The sequence below is a fragment of the Parasteatoda tepidariorum genome, chromosome 6 (assembly GCF_982258835.1).
Source record: "Parasteatoda tepidariorum strain Cologne lab strain chromosome 6, Ptep-v5.0, whole genome shotgun sequence".
Classification (NCBI taxonomy): domain Eukaryota; kingdom Metazoa; phylum Arthropoda; class Arachnida; order Araneae; family Theridiidae; genus Parasteatoda; species Parasteatoda tepidariorum.
The window spans coordinates 87753610-87767470 of record NC_141760.1 but is presented as its reverse complement, the minus strand read 5'-3'; the positions used below and the strand labels follow the sequence as shown (position 1 = coordinate 87767470).

Below are 13861 nucleotides of genomic sequence, written 5' to 3'. Positions count from 1 at the left end.
AATTTTTTTTCATGCTTGTGTGGGAAACATAACTGTTTTTCTAAATCCATTGAAAATAAAAAATGTGTTGAGATGCTAAAAAGTTTCATAGCTGTCCCCCAAAGATTTTTGATTTTACTGATGAGATTCTAAACAGGGAAAGAAATCGGATAAAATTACCTCACCGTATGGTAATAAAATTTGAGGAAAAAAACCCTACATAATTCTGGCATTAAAGACAAAGTTAAACGATATTTAAACCATTATTTTAAAAAATTTCCGTTTTCATGGCTTACTGGAAATCTAGGTATTTAAATTAGAAATTTCTAAAAATCACGGTAGCAAATCTTTTGAAAAAAAATTAAGAAATGGTGAGAGAAATATCGTGATTTAATTGGCAGGAAATACTGCATGGCAGTGCTCAGCTATGATTTTTTATTTCAATTGGGTCATAATTTAATTAATTTTTACAAAAAAATTTCTGATAGTTCATACTATTTCTATTTTAAATGATCCATTATTTTAGAATACAGAAAATTAATATGCAAATTTGTTAATCCTGTATTTTCTCAGTGAGACACTAGATGACGCGAGGGCAGTGGTCAGAATTAGGGAGGTACATGCAACAAAAGTTTTGTAGTTGCTACTTTAGTTTGTAATGCAGTGTGCTTCTCCTTCTTTTTTTTAAATTTTTTTTTTTTATGTGGATTGCAAAACCAAAATACTGTAGTTAGTAGCAATTCCTGGCTACTACTTTTAACGTTCGTTTAGTAAGGAAATGAAAGAACGAAGAAACATAGATTCGTCAAGAGACGTGATGAGAATGCCGTTATGGTCTAGCGTTTATAAAAATTACGTATTTTAATATTTAAACTAGCCATTACGAATAATTGCTAATTCTTCACTTTAGCCGCACCTTCAAATGCGAATGTACACTCATAGAACTATTATGTTATTTCAATGGAAGGGAACATATTTTCTCTGTAAATTTTCGATGATATTTATTTTTTAGAGAAATAAAAGAGAATTTAACACTTAGAAATATTTTATCATTTCTTAACATTCAATAAAGTAGACATTCGATGTTGAGAAACATATAAGAAGTTGAAGGTTAAGGGAACAAAATCGGAAAATGTATTAGTTTAGAATAACAAACTGGCTCGTGTAAATATGAATAAAAACATCTCAATAATTTCTAGTGCTTAAATAAGCCAAATTTTTATTCAATAGCTTTTTGAACATGGGTGTAAATTAAGTTTTACATCAAAGTGAGTATTTTAAAAATATTAAAGTAGTTGTAGTCACACACCACTAAACCATAGCCGAACACCTAGCTTCATTTTTTTGAGCTCTGTCTTTCAACGGACATGGCAGAAATGCAATGTAATTTTGACCCCGGTCAAATGACGGGAACAGTGCCTGATCTAGTACTCCTTTCTCCTAATTTCCACACCACAGCCAACAAAGGGAGGTTCAGCCACGACAGATTTAGCATGTACCTAACTGCGTATACAAGCCTGTGTTGTTTTCTTTGCCACTAGGATCGAACTCACTACCCCCAGCTCAGTGGCGTAGCGAGGGGGGAGCAAGGGGGGGCATCATGCCCCGGGCGCTACTCACAAAGGGGCGCTAAATGGTCAGCAAAACAAAACAAATTGTTGGATAATTTTTATTTTCATTATAATTTATTTCTACAAAATATATTTTAAATTTAGTGCCAGTGAAATATAATAAATGTTAATTCGTAAATAAAAAGGAACACTAATCAAACTGTAATAATATATTCATAATAGAAATGACACTTTTTTTTCTAATGGCTGGGTTGACTCGACCTGTGTCTGTCAGCACTTCCTTATGGCATCTACGCTGTGTGGTTACATATATTATCTCCAAATATTTGCAGTGTACAAAGTATTTGTATGTTTGTACTGTGTATAATACAAATTTCAATGGAATAGAACTCTTTATCGAAGAATGTGACTGTAAAATGTTACTCCGTAGTAGAAAAGAAATTGAACTTAAAACTCCATTAGAATTTCTTACTTTTATAATCCCGTGTGGAGAAGATGTTTTTCCAAACCTGAGAGTGGCACTTCAAATACTCCTGACTATCTCAGTATCAATTGCTAGCTGCGAATGGTCATTCAGCAAATTAAAATTAATTTTGACATATCTACGATCAACGGGGGGACAAGATTGCCTAAGTGACCTAGCATTTTTAAGTGTGGAAAGAGAAAAATTTGAAATAATCAACTTTGATTATATTATTGATAAATTTGCTTCATCAGAAGCGGAAAATTTATACATAGTAATTAGTTTTATAATTGTATTATAATCATATTATTAAATATATGTATCTCCTATAATAAATATTTACTTTTTTATTGTTTTAAAACTGGGTGTTTTTAAAATATTTCTTTATAAATATGTAAAATAAATAATAGGTATCTTATGAACTAATTCTAGATGATCATATACATTTCAAAATCTAGTCTTGTTTTCTCAACTACATTTTTTCTCTCAAATTTAATGCCTAACTTGAGCCTATGACTTTATTTATTTTACTTTATTTATTTATTACTTTGCGAGTATATTTTACTTATAATATTAGATGGTTTTCAAATGGGGGGGGGGGGCGCTAAAAAGGTATTGTGCCCCGGGCGCGAGTTAGGCTCGCTACGGCACTGCCCCAGCTTTCCAATCAGTATTGTGAGTCTCGCTTTAACCGATTGCGCCATCAAAGCTGGCGCAAAGTTAGTAAGCACGAAATAAATAAATAAATAAAAAAAAAACTAGTGTTAGCAGTAGTTTGCATTTGTAATACTGTAGTTGCAGTTATCTACAATAATAATTTAGTTTTTCTGACCACTGCCCGCTGGTCATAGGTTGCTGGCCTCTAATAGTAGCTTAAAATTAACTTATCAATTACGTTTATTGTCTATTATGTTAAAGCTGCAAGAACGATATAATTCACACGTCATAAAAACCAGATATAAGTGATAACGTAGATTTACCGACAGATGAAGTTCATAATGTACTATACAAACTTTCAAATTTGTAGATCACCAGCTTAACAAATAATATTAGCAGTAAGAAGCAGTTACTATGTGTCTGCATAATTTTAAAAGAATAAACATAAGCTTACCAGACTCGACAGCAAAATTTCGCAATTCTATTAGCGGAATATTAATTTGAATATTTAGACCTTCGGCTCGACTTCATTAATTCCGTCATTACGAGCTCGGGGAAGAAAATTATAAGAGCAACGCTTATGCAAATGAGCAAGAAAAATAGAACTTCAGACATTCCAACTTCTCTCTCCACAGTACCTCATTAGTGCTTACAGCATCATGACGCAATAGAATAACGTAAGTTCATTAAAACTTAGTAATTAATGCTGTTCCGGTAACAGCTGTGAGTTGGTGGAATATATCTCCTGTCGCAACTTGTTATTTCTCAATTGTACAGAGAGCTTGAAAAAAAAATGTTTAACGACCACAATAAAACAGTCTTTACTAAAGATAATCAAACGAAAGAGCGAGCAATGTTGAAATTTAACAACAAGAATAAATTTAAGTAAATGCAATTAAACAATTGCTCGGAGGGTAATAACAAATTGTTGGGTTGTAATGGATTACCCTTTGGAAGGAAACAAAAGCTAATACATACTTTGAGGTTTTATGCGCAGTTATTTCTAATAGTGCCAACGAAAGAGAAGGAAATGATTTTTAATCTTTTTAGTGGACTCTAAACATGGTTTTTAGTTTGTCGTAGGGATGTTACTGGTTAAAAATTTTGTAATGAATATTATTAAATAATAATGTCATAGAAGTAGATGTAAATTTTTTTCTTCAATTTAAATCTTGTGAAGAAGTTAACAATGAGCTAAACTGATTTTTGTATTGATTTATTTTTTATCAGGTTCATCATTATTTATCTTTGGATTATCTTTTGGTCTGTTTCATGGGTGGTAATTTTTAATAGTTCCATTTAGAGCGATGAAAATTATGTTTTTTAACCATTTCAGTGGGTTTTCAGATCGTTTTTCATTTTTATAAATGCAGTAAAGAATCTACAAACACAGGAATAATTTTAAAAAATTTAATCGTAATTTTTTTCATTTTTTTGAAAATTAAATCCAGTATGAAAGTACGAGGAAAATTAATCCTAGCTTATTTTTAATTGTTTTATCTTTTGGGACGAAATTAGAGCTAATACTGACTTGTAATGGAAAAATCAACGCCAGCGACAAATATTCCAAAATTGAGATTTTCGTATAATTTGCCTTTTTGTATGATAATAAAATACAAATTGCCAATTTTTTTTTTAAAAAAAGATCTACTTTTAATCAGCGTTCTGAAATTCTATTTTATCGTTGATTGAGTTATCAAAGATATGAAAATATATGTCAAGCATTTTTTATTGAAATCTATGGTCAAGCACGTACGTTTTTCTTCTTCTTTTAATTGCACGGCATTACTCACATTTTAAGGTTTGCTTTTGCGCAGAAATTTTCAATAGCTCCCACTAAAGCAATGGAAATGTTTTAATAATTTTAATGAGTAAGATCATTATTTCCATTCATTAAAACCAAGTTTATAATAAAAACAAAATTTTATAATGAAGCTAGTTTAGAATCGGATCGACTGTCTTACGCTGGCTATAAAATAAAATGAGGTTTGTCTCTTAATAGAATTTATCGGAGAAGTTCAAAAGTTCTTTTTCCACTTTTAAATTTGTCCGTTAATTAATTACTATTAGTTATTTGCTAAATGAGATATTAATTACTTCAACTTTAATTTTTAATTTTTTTTTCATTTGATTTTGATTAAAATCTATCTTAATTACATATGTATGTAAAATAAAGAATGAAAATTTCGATTTTTATCTTTTACTCAAAGAACAATAGTACAAAATCCAAGTGTTGCTTAAAAATTTTAAAGACATCAAAAATATGTTAACTCCATTTGTAGGTTCAAAAACTATTTATTTTACATGTATTGCGATTGAAAATCAGTGTAAGAGACCGTAGATTTCGAGAAAAGTGGTTTGGCAACTATTTTCTTTCTATTGATAATGCTATCAACGCTAATTATCGAGTTCATAATTATAGTCATCAATAATGATCACGATATTTTCGTATATGATATGTATTGTCCTTATTTTAATCGCAATATTATCGTATTTGAAACACCTATGTGTAGGGAAGAGTAGGGTAAGACCATTTACCTCAATTATGTCAAAATTAGTTCTGTTTTAAGGATAAACTCTAAGTAACACTTTACTCGTCAAGAAGACTTACCATGTTGGCTTGTCTAAATCGTTGCGACTGTGTACATAAGTGTGTTTTGCTACGTCAACTCTACTGTTATTATGTTTTTAAATTTGCTTTATTTATTGCTTATTACCGTTATAAAAATTATTTTTAGTCAAGCCTACTGTACATTTGCTAAGAATTCATACCCTAACAAACAATAGATTTAGTCTAATTAGTAGCATTGTTCTGCTGCGTTTCGATAACTTTTGTTCTTGGAGTAAGACCAATGTGAATCTGTGTCAGGCCATCTTACCCCACTATGGGGGTAAAACAGAGTGATTTTACTCTTTCAAAAAAAAAAGAAAAAGAAATCTAACAAAACAAAACCAAAAATAATAAACAAAACGAAAAACAAAACTAAAAAAAAAATAGTACATCTATGACTTTTTAGGAACTATAGATTTTTTCAGGATAAAGAAAGGTAACATTTTTAAGCAATTTTTGAAAAAAACAATAGTTTCAGGATACCCTGTTTTCAACTAAACAATGAATATCTTGTTTAAATATGCCAATTTCTATGTCGAACAGTTTAACTCCAACAGTTCTTCGAATCTAAGCTACCCAGTCTGACATCATTTTCGCTTGTGTACCAGTAACCAGTGTAATCAGGACCCGTGTAAATGTGTAAATTTGAATTTAGCATTGTTTTCATTGTTTGAATTTAGCATATTGGCTAACTTGAATCCATAGTCTTTATAAACGCTGGGTAATATGTAATGGTAATTGGGATTTTTATTGCATGTTTTTATTTATTTAAGTTTTTCTAATTAACTAAAAAATCAAAACAAGAAATATCAAGTCAATTTTGATGTACACGTTAATATATCAATACACTTCACAATTTCTTGCCAACAGATTTCCGTCGGTAAACAAGTACATATCTTCTACCCCATGTTTTGATAGCATTGCATATATATTACTGATTAGAAAAACGCGAAAACACAAATTTCTTCAGCTGACTGGTAAGTTTTATTTCCCTATCTTGAACAAACAGTTGATCACGGATTGCAGGAAATTCGTGACAAAATAAAGGACAGGAATCAAGTTTAGATTAAGAAGTATAAATACGCATAAACACTTTCAGCCTTGACGATTGGTACGGATGGCTCTCAAAATAAGTCTGAATAAACACAAGTTTTTTCAGTGCCGAATACGGTAACCTAACTACACGAGGCTCTACTAACACAGACAAAATCTATTTTCTTTTAATTTTAGTATTTTAGGTTAGAGATATTGGGATCAAGTAGAATTACTAGTTCGAATTATGTTAGAATTACCTAACACCGCAAATAAATGCTATCAGTAGCCTTGTTTTTGTTCTGTACTACGAGCTATTATCTTGGAACATGGATCAGGAACTTGGTTAAATATTTGATGTCAAATATGAATGTCAAGGTTTTTATATATTCTGGACTTTTTGCCCTGAGAAAAAAATGATAGTAAAAACTACCAGAATATGGTAAAATGTGCGTAGTTTCTGACTCTATGGGTGCACCATAAAGCTCGGAAATTTTTTGCCGAATTGCTCTAGTAAAAATTTTGAAAAAAAAATTAGCAATAAAATATAGTTTTATAACTCGTGATAAAATTTTGGAATCATGAATTTATCATGACATCTTAGATCATGGAATAAAAACCAATTTATTATGATTTATTTATTTTCAGTTTTGTATTTTTTACTAAATATGTGATAATAAGAACTATAATTTTGAAAATCAGAATTTCCGGTAAACTGTTGCCATATGAACTGGAAGATTACTAAAATAGTCTATGGTGTATTTTGACTTCATTAACCAGAATCATGTCTTTTTTTTTTAAATTAAAAATGTCGTTACAATACAGTACGTCAATTTTACCAGAATTTTTTTTCTGTCTCCGTGTAGAAATTTTTTATGTCACAATGTTTTTTCGGTAGGCTCTTTAAATTTACAGAAAAAAATAAGGCATACGAATAAAAGAAAAAATAGTTTATTCATTAATGTACATTGTTAAATAAATATCTGACACGTATACCCCTAATTTCAAGATTTAACCTGTGGGGGATTAATTCAAAGTTTAACATGTTTCAAAGTTCAACATGTTTCCTTGTATAACTTGTATTTCAAGGTCTTTGGAAATCTTGAATTCTTATAAACTTTTCATTTTTCTATACCATTTCGGTAAGTTTCGATAATTTTACAGGAAAAAATGAGGCAAATGAATAAAATAAATATTATGGCATTATTTTTAAAAGCGTTTTGTGCAAGAAACTATCTCGTTCGTGATGTTACCTAATTTGACGCGTGGAGGTATAATATGTTTTGTGCTGTAACCTCTATTTCAAGAAAACTTTTTGTTTATTGCTTACTTTTATATATTAGGATTGATTAGAATTAAAATATTTGATCGCCAGCTGTAAAACCATGAGTGAGTTTCTTAATTTTAAATTTATTAATGCAAAGATCAAAAGAAAATAAACTTTGATTGAAAGATCTCAAGCCTACAAGGTAGAAAGAGATAGTTTAATAGGTATCAGTGATATTGTATTTGATAATTTGATTACAGCAGATATTTGAGAAACAAATCTGACTGTTTAATATACTATTATTTAAATGTGAACTTTGTGATGTAATATACTCGTTTGTTATAACTCCGCAAGACAGATTTATGTTTAGAATTTCGTCGAAAATGTATTCAAAGGCATTCAAATTAATTTCCACTGCAAAATCGAAAAATTAATTAAAATACAATTATGCTGTGCATACGGCTTGGTTACCACTGAAGTTAATATGTAGTACAAAGATGATTTTTAAATCAAACAAGTCGTCAAAGGCGGATAGTTATCATTTATTTCAGTTAAAATGTATTTATTTATGCATACTGTTAAATTGAAGAGGCAGTGAACCTTACTATTAATATTATTTATGAGTCAGTTTTGAAAAAAAAATCGCGCTCCACAGAAGTATTTAATTCATTCAAATTTTATATTTTCGTTCGTTCAAATTTTAATATTAGATCAAATTTTGTATTTTGCCATAAAAATTACTTTCTTTAAAGTGATGCAAAAATTTAAATACGTTACAGTTCAAAAAATATTCTACTATTATTAAATAAAATAATAAAAAATAACATTATGTATTAAAAATTTTTTTTGCATGATATTATCTTTGAACAATTTTTATAATTGTGGGCAAAACGTTTAAAGTTCTTTAATTAGTTCTCGAGATATGGCGAAGTATGAAAGAAGTAAAAAATACATCGATGGGTCCAAACCTTAAACTCTTTTTCTGAACAAACTATTGGGATCGCATTTCGTAGATTTCTTCAACTTCTTCTGTTTTGAGGGTTAGAAGTCCGAATTCTTCTAAAAATGGTATTTTAATTCGAAGACAGTACGTTTTTGTGCCTGATTTCGTAACTTAAAATATCATCTTCATTAATAAATTAGCATATTTGTGGTTACCTCCTCGAACCATTAAGATTGAGTCATAGTACGTGAAAATCCGATAATTAGATTAAAAGTTATCCAGGGTGCTTCATATATATCTTCGCGCATTGTACTATTCAATGATATGCATTCACAGAAATATATCTTTTTAGTTTACTGCTGTAATAGTAGATATTACTTTGATGGTAAAAGTCTAAAAACATAACCTTTTATCGAAGATTTTGAATGGCCTTTTACCTTTGATACAAATGTCTTCTGAAAATATTTCTGTCTTAATAGTTAGTGTGAACATAGTATAACATAAAAAACAGCAAGTCTAGCCACTTGTAAATTGATGAGTTTTTTTCTCAAAATTTCAGAGAATCTGCAGTTTCCGAAAAAAAAACAAACTTCAAGATTTTTTTCACTGCAGAAATAAATGAAACAAATTTCTAATAGCTTTACATAAAGCACATTGAAAATTTCAACTAATTCTAAAACGTCAAGCATTCAAATCTGCCCCACTTTTAACAAAACTGGCTTTTAACGTTAACTTGCCAAATAAGGTTCTCCATTCGTATGGAAACTCTGTTAGTTCTGCAATTAAAAATAATATTTTTAAATATTTTTTTTCAAATTTTTAAACTTACTTTACATGGTAATAAAACATTTTAGGCAATATCTTTTTTTTTAAATAATCTGAATAATAAAATATAGTTATTAGTTACCTAAGTGATAAATAATAAATCTTAGAGTGTATAAATATTAAACATTCGAATACGGCGTATTAGGTACAGGTTTTTAAAAGTGATTGGTTGTTTCCTTTTAAAATATTTTACCGTTACTCTATAAATATGGTCAGCCTTTTTTACAACTACAAAAGCTGTATGTAAAATTTACGTTAATTTAAAACTATGTTTTGTAATCACTAATTAATTTTTTTATCGGAATTCAAACGAAATTAAAAATTACTAACTTCCTTTTATTTGCCCATTATAAATTAAATTTTTATTTCCTTATAACCTGGTCTATTTTTGTGATTGAAAAATATTTTTATTCATCATTTCTTAAAGGAAAAGAAAAAAGACATATTTTATTTTGAATTTCTTTTCCGTTATTTTTACAGTGGAATAGAAATTCCAGTGGGATCTATTTTATTTTTGCATTGTCAGAAATTTTTTCATAAACAAGCAAAATCCTTTCTGTCTCGTATAATTTCTGTATTTAAGAAATGAAGAGGAAATAATTATTAACCCACAAAAAAGAAAGAAAAAAAGATTACCTCAACCTCGTATCAGTAACAAACCTCAAACGACAAATTCTGATAAAAAAAAGAAAAGCAAAAAAGAGAAGAACATAGAAAGAAAGAAAAATGATGAAGGAAAAGGGTAAAAAAAAAAGTTTTACTTATTTAAATTATTTAAAAATGCAGTAAAAAAAGTGTTATCAGGTAGGTATAAGAAACAACAACAAAAAAAATTCTAATATGAAACATGCGATTTTATTTTTATTTTATAGATAGCATTTTCAGCTAATCAGATATTTTTATTCCCCGAATCTTTTATAGAAAAACTAAGCTTTTGTTGCATTTTCTTACAAAAAATATATCTTAGAGCCTTGCGTCGTTCTATGCTTTAGTTTTGGGTCGCGGATTAAAAAATCTAATTTATCGTTAACGCTCAATAATTTACCTACAAAAGTACCAACCGTGAAAGAATTGTACCTATTGTACAGTGTTTAAAATTTTTAATCGATACAATGTTAAAATTTTGGAAGCAAAGTATCGTTTCATTTTGTCGCAACGTTAACATGGTAAAAAAGTAACCATATTATTATACTCACTAAACTCGATCACACTATGGTTTCATAATTCAATCAAACACTTAAAATCGCAATAAATTATTATGGTACTTACGAACTTAAAATGGTACAAAATCAGCCACATTATTATGCTTCTTAAAGGTGACGACACGATACTATAGTTTACTTATTTTATTTTATTAATTTAGCGCCAAATTAGCACCGTAATATGGCTGATGCAACCTTAATAAAGTGCAAAATAAAACATATTATTATATTTCTTAGACTTATACTATGATACGATTATTAATTTAATATTTTATTAAGGTTGTTGAAAATTTTACAGTTTAATATAGTTTCTGAAAAAGTAACATGGTGCAAAATAAAACACAGTGTTATATTATTTAGATTTACAGTATACTATGATTTAATTATCATTTTAACACTTTATTAAGGTTGATGCAAATTTGCATCGCATCATTGCTATTGTAGCCCTCATATAGAGTAAAATGAACATATTATTAAATTTTTAAGACGTGGTTACACGACTCTATGGTTCAAATAGCAATTTAACACTCTATTAAAGTTGTGAAAATTTTGCGTTGTATTATGGTTTCTAAAACCTTAATGTAGTTAAAAGTGTGCCATATTATTATTTTTTTAGACTTGATTACAACAATACTATGATTTAATTATAGATTTAACACTATATAGGTTGTTACAAATTTGCATCGTATTATGGATGTTGCAAACTTAATATGGTGCAAAATGAATCATATATTAGGCTTCGTAAACATTGATTACGTGATACTATATAATTCAATTTAACTCTTCATAAATGTGTACCGTATTATAGTATCAAAGTTCACCGAAATTATGATTTTACTTTAAATTGATTTCTTTGTGAGTTTACCATAAGTAACTTTAAGATACAACACTATAGAAATGAATTATATTTATAAAAAGGGAAATAACCGGTTATCTAAATTATACTGTCGAGAATGGCAAGGAAAAAAGAAATCTAGCAGGCTTTTCTTTCTAAACTGTGGTTTTTGCAGCGGGAAAAAACGATCAATAGATTTATAATTATAGAGATGAAAAGAATGAATACAGCATTCGATTGAAATAATTCGCCATCACATTAAATAAACTAAGCTAAAAGGAAATAGGCCGCCAGTGTGTCTCGCCGAAACCTACATCATTAAAAAAAATTATATTAAAATGTTAGTCCTGTTTCTAATTTATTTGAGAATAAAGGTTTCTCTTTTAAAGAACTCGTTGAATTATCGATTAACTATGTATTATGAGTTACAATTAAATTAGAAGAAACTCTTTAACTGAATATTATAACAGAAAATTAAAAAAAAATAGTTTTATGAATTATTTTAAATTAAATATTTTTGAATTTGAAATTTATTGTTAGTTATGTTGTTATTTTATCAACGACAACTTTACTTAAAAATAAAGTTGTTGAGGTTGTCACATGCTATATAGTTAGTATTAACACGGAATATCCATGAAGTTTATAATATGGGGATAGTTCGCCACATTTTGCATGGATTAGTTGTGAAGTGGAATATATATGAGATTTTTAATTGTAATGTGGGGATTGTTGATCGCACTTTGTAAATGTTATTTGTAATACGGAATATCCATGAAAATTTAACGGGATTAGAACGTCTAATTTTGTATGATTAGATGTAACATAGACTATATATAAAAATGTTTGCTGTAATGTGAGTTTAGTACATCAAACATTGTATGGGACAGTTGTAACATAGAATATGTAGGAAAACTATAATTGTAATATGAGTTAGTACATCAAACTTTGTATGGGTTAGTTGTAGCACGGAATTTCTATGATAATTTTAATTGCAATATGGGGTTTGTAGGTTAAACTTTGTATGGGTGAGTTGTAACATAGGATTTCCATGAAAAGTTTAATTGTAATTTGGAGTACGTGCGTTAAATTTTGTGTGAGAAAGATGTAATATATTAGGGGGATCGGAAAGTTCTGTCGTTTCGGAGCATTAAATATTCGTTAGTCTTAAAAACCAAATCATTCTTTTCGATCAATTTCGATTCATTTTCGATACGGCATTGAAAGATTTTATTCTATTTTATAACCGTCGTTGAACAGCCGACCCAATTTCATGGGTTTACGACTACTTACGTTCAACTCCGTAGCCTTGTAATTTTGAACCAATCCAGAAGACAAGGAAACTCCTGGATCAGTACCCCCAGAGGTATTGATTTGTTGTGGGAACATGGAGGACTTTGAGACTCGACAGATTTAACGTGCATCAGTCACCATTTACTACACGGGGAGTCTTCGGCCGGCGAGGATCGAACCCACGACCTCTTGGATATGGGCCCAGCGCCCTACCGACCAGGTTTATTAACATTTTATCAACACGGATTATTTATTAACATTTGGATTGCAAGGGGAAGAAACTCGTCTCAATTTGTATAGGTTAGTTGTAATATGGAATATTTATTAAAACTTGGATTGGATTGCAATGAGATGAATAGTCGTCTTAATTTGAAAAGGTTAGTTGTAACATAGACTATTTATGAAAATTTTATAATTGAAAAGAAGGAATACGTCGTCCCCATTTGTATGTGGAATATCTATAAGATTTTGAGTCAAAATCTGGGGATAAATTATTAAATTTTAATATTTTGTAACATGGATAATTTACGAGAATTTAAATTGGGATGCCTCATTTTAATGCACAAAAGATGATATAGATATCACAATCGTAAATAAAACTACCTCGATGCAAAATGTTAAGTACGATTGTAATACAACAGTGAAAATAAAAACAAAAAGTACATGCAAGCATTTAACAATCAGCTGAAACGTGGACAATTAAAAGAATGAATACAAAATAACTATTCTGAGGCAATATTAACTTTTCGCAATATAGGCAAAAAATATTTAAAAACAAATCTTTTTTCAGTTAACCAAAAATTTAATAAAAAATTTAAACAAATATGTGCAGGAAGTTACTATGGGAACCAAGAAAGTTTGTGAAGTTTAAATTCTATAACAACAAAATCGGAAATTTAATCCAAAGAATCAAACATATGTTAATAAAATAAATCTTTGGTAGATTTCATAACTGAATTATTTTTAAATATTGGTGTGTGTAACAGTATGTTTAGAATCAAGAAACAAAATTATTGCAAAGTTTGGGGCTATTTTTGGTATTGGTGAGTAAAGAGATAAGGGACTGACAAAAGGGTAATTGCCACAATTATAAAAGGGTTTCATTATTTCTTAGTGAGATAAATTTTTGATTAAAAAGCTTTATTTAAATTATGTATGGTTTTTCTAAACTATTGTAAATAAATAA

The 13861-nt window shown here is 29.0% G+C and overlaps 1 protein-coding gene across 1 annotated transcript in view; it reads right to left on the bottom strand.

Annotated features, from left to right (window-relative positions):
* LOC107450354 (PTB domain-containing engulfment adapter protein 1) overlaps positions 1 to 3238 on the bottom strand; it is a 49751-nt gene extending 46513 nt beyond the window's left edge. The window contains exon 1 of the mRNA XM_016066121.4: positions 3125 to 3238. The gene's annotated coding sequence lies outside the window, so the exon portion shown is untranslated. The remainder of the gene's footprint in view (positions 1 to 3124) is intronic.
* Between the last annotated feature and the right edge of the window lie 10623 nt (positions 3239 to 13861).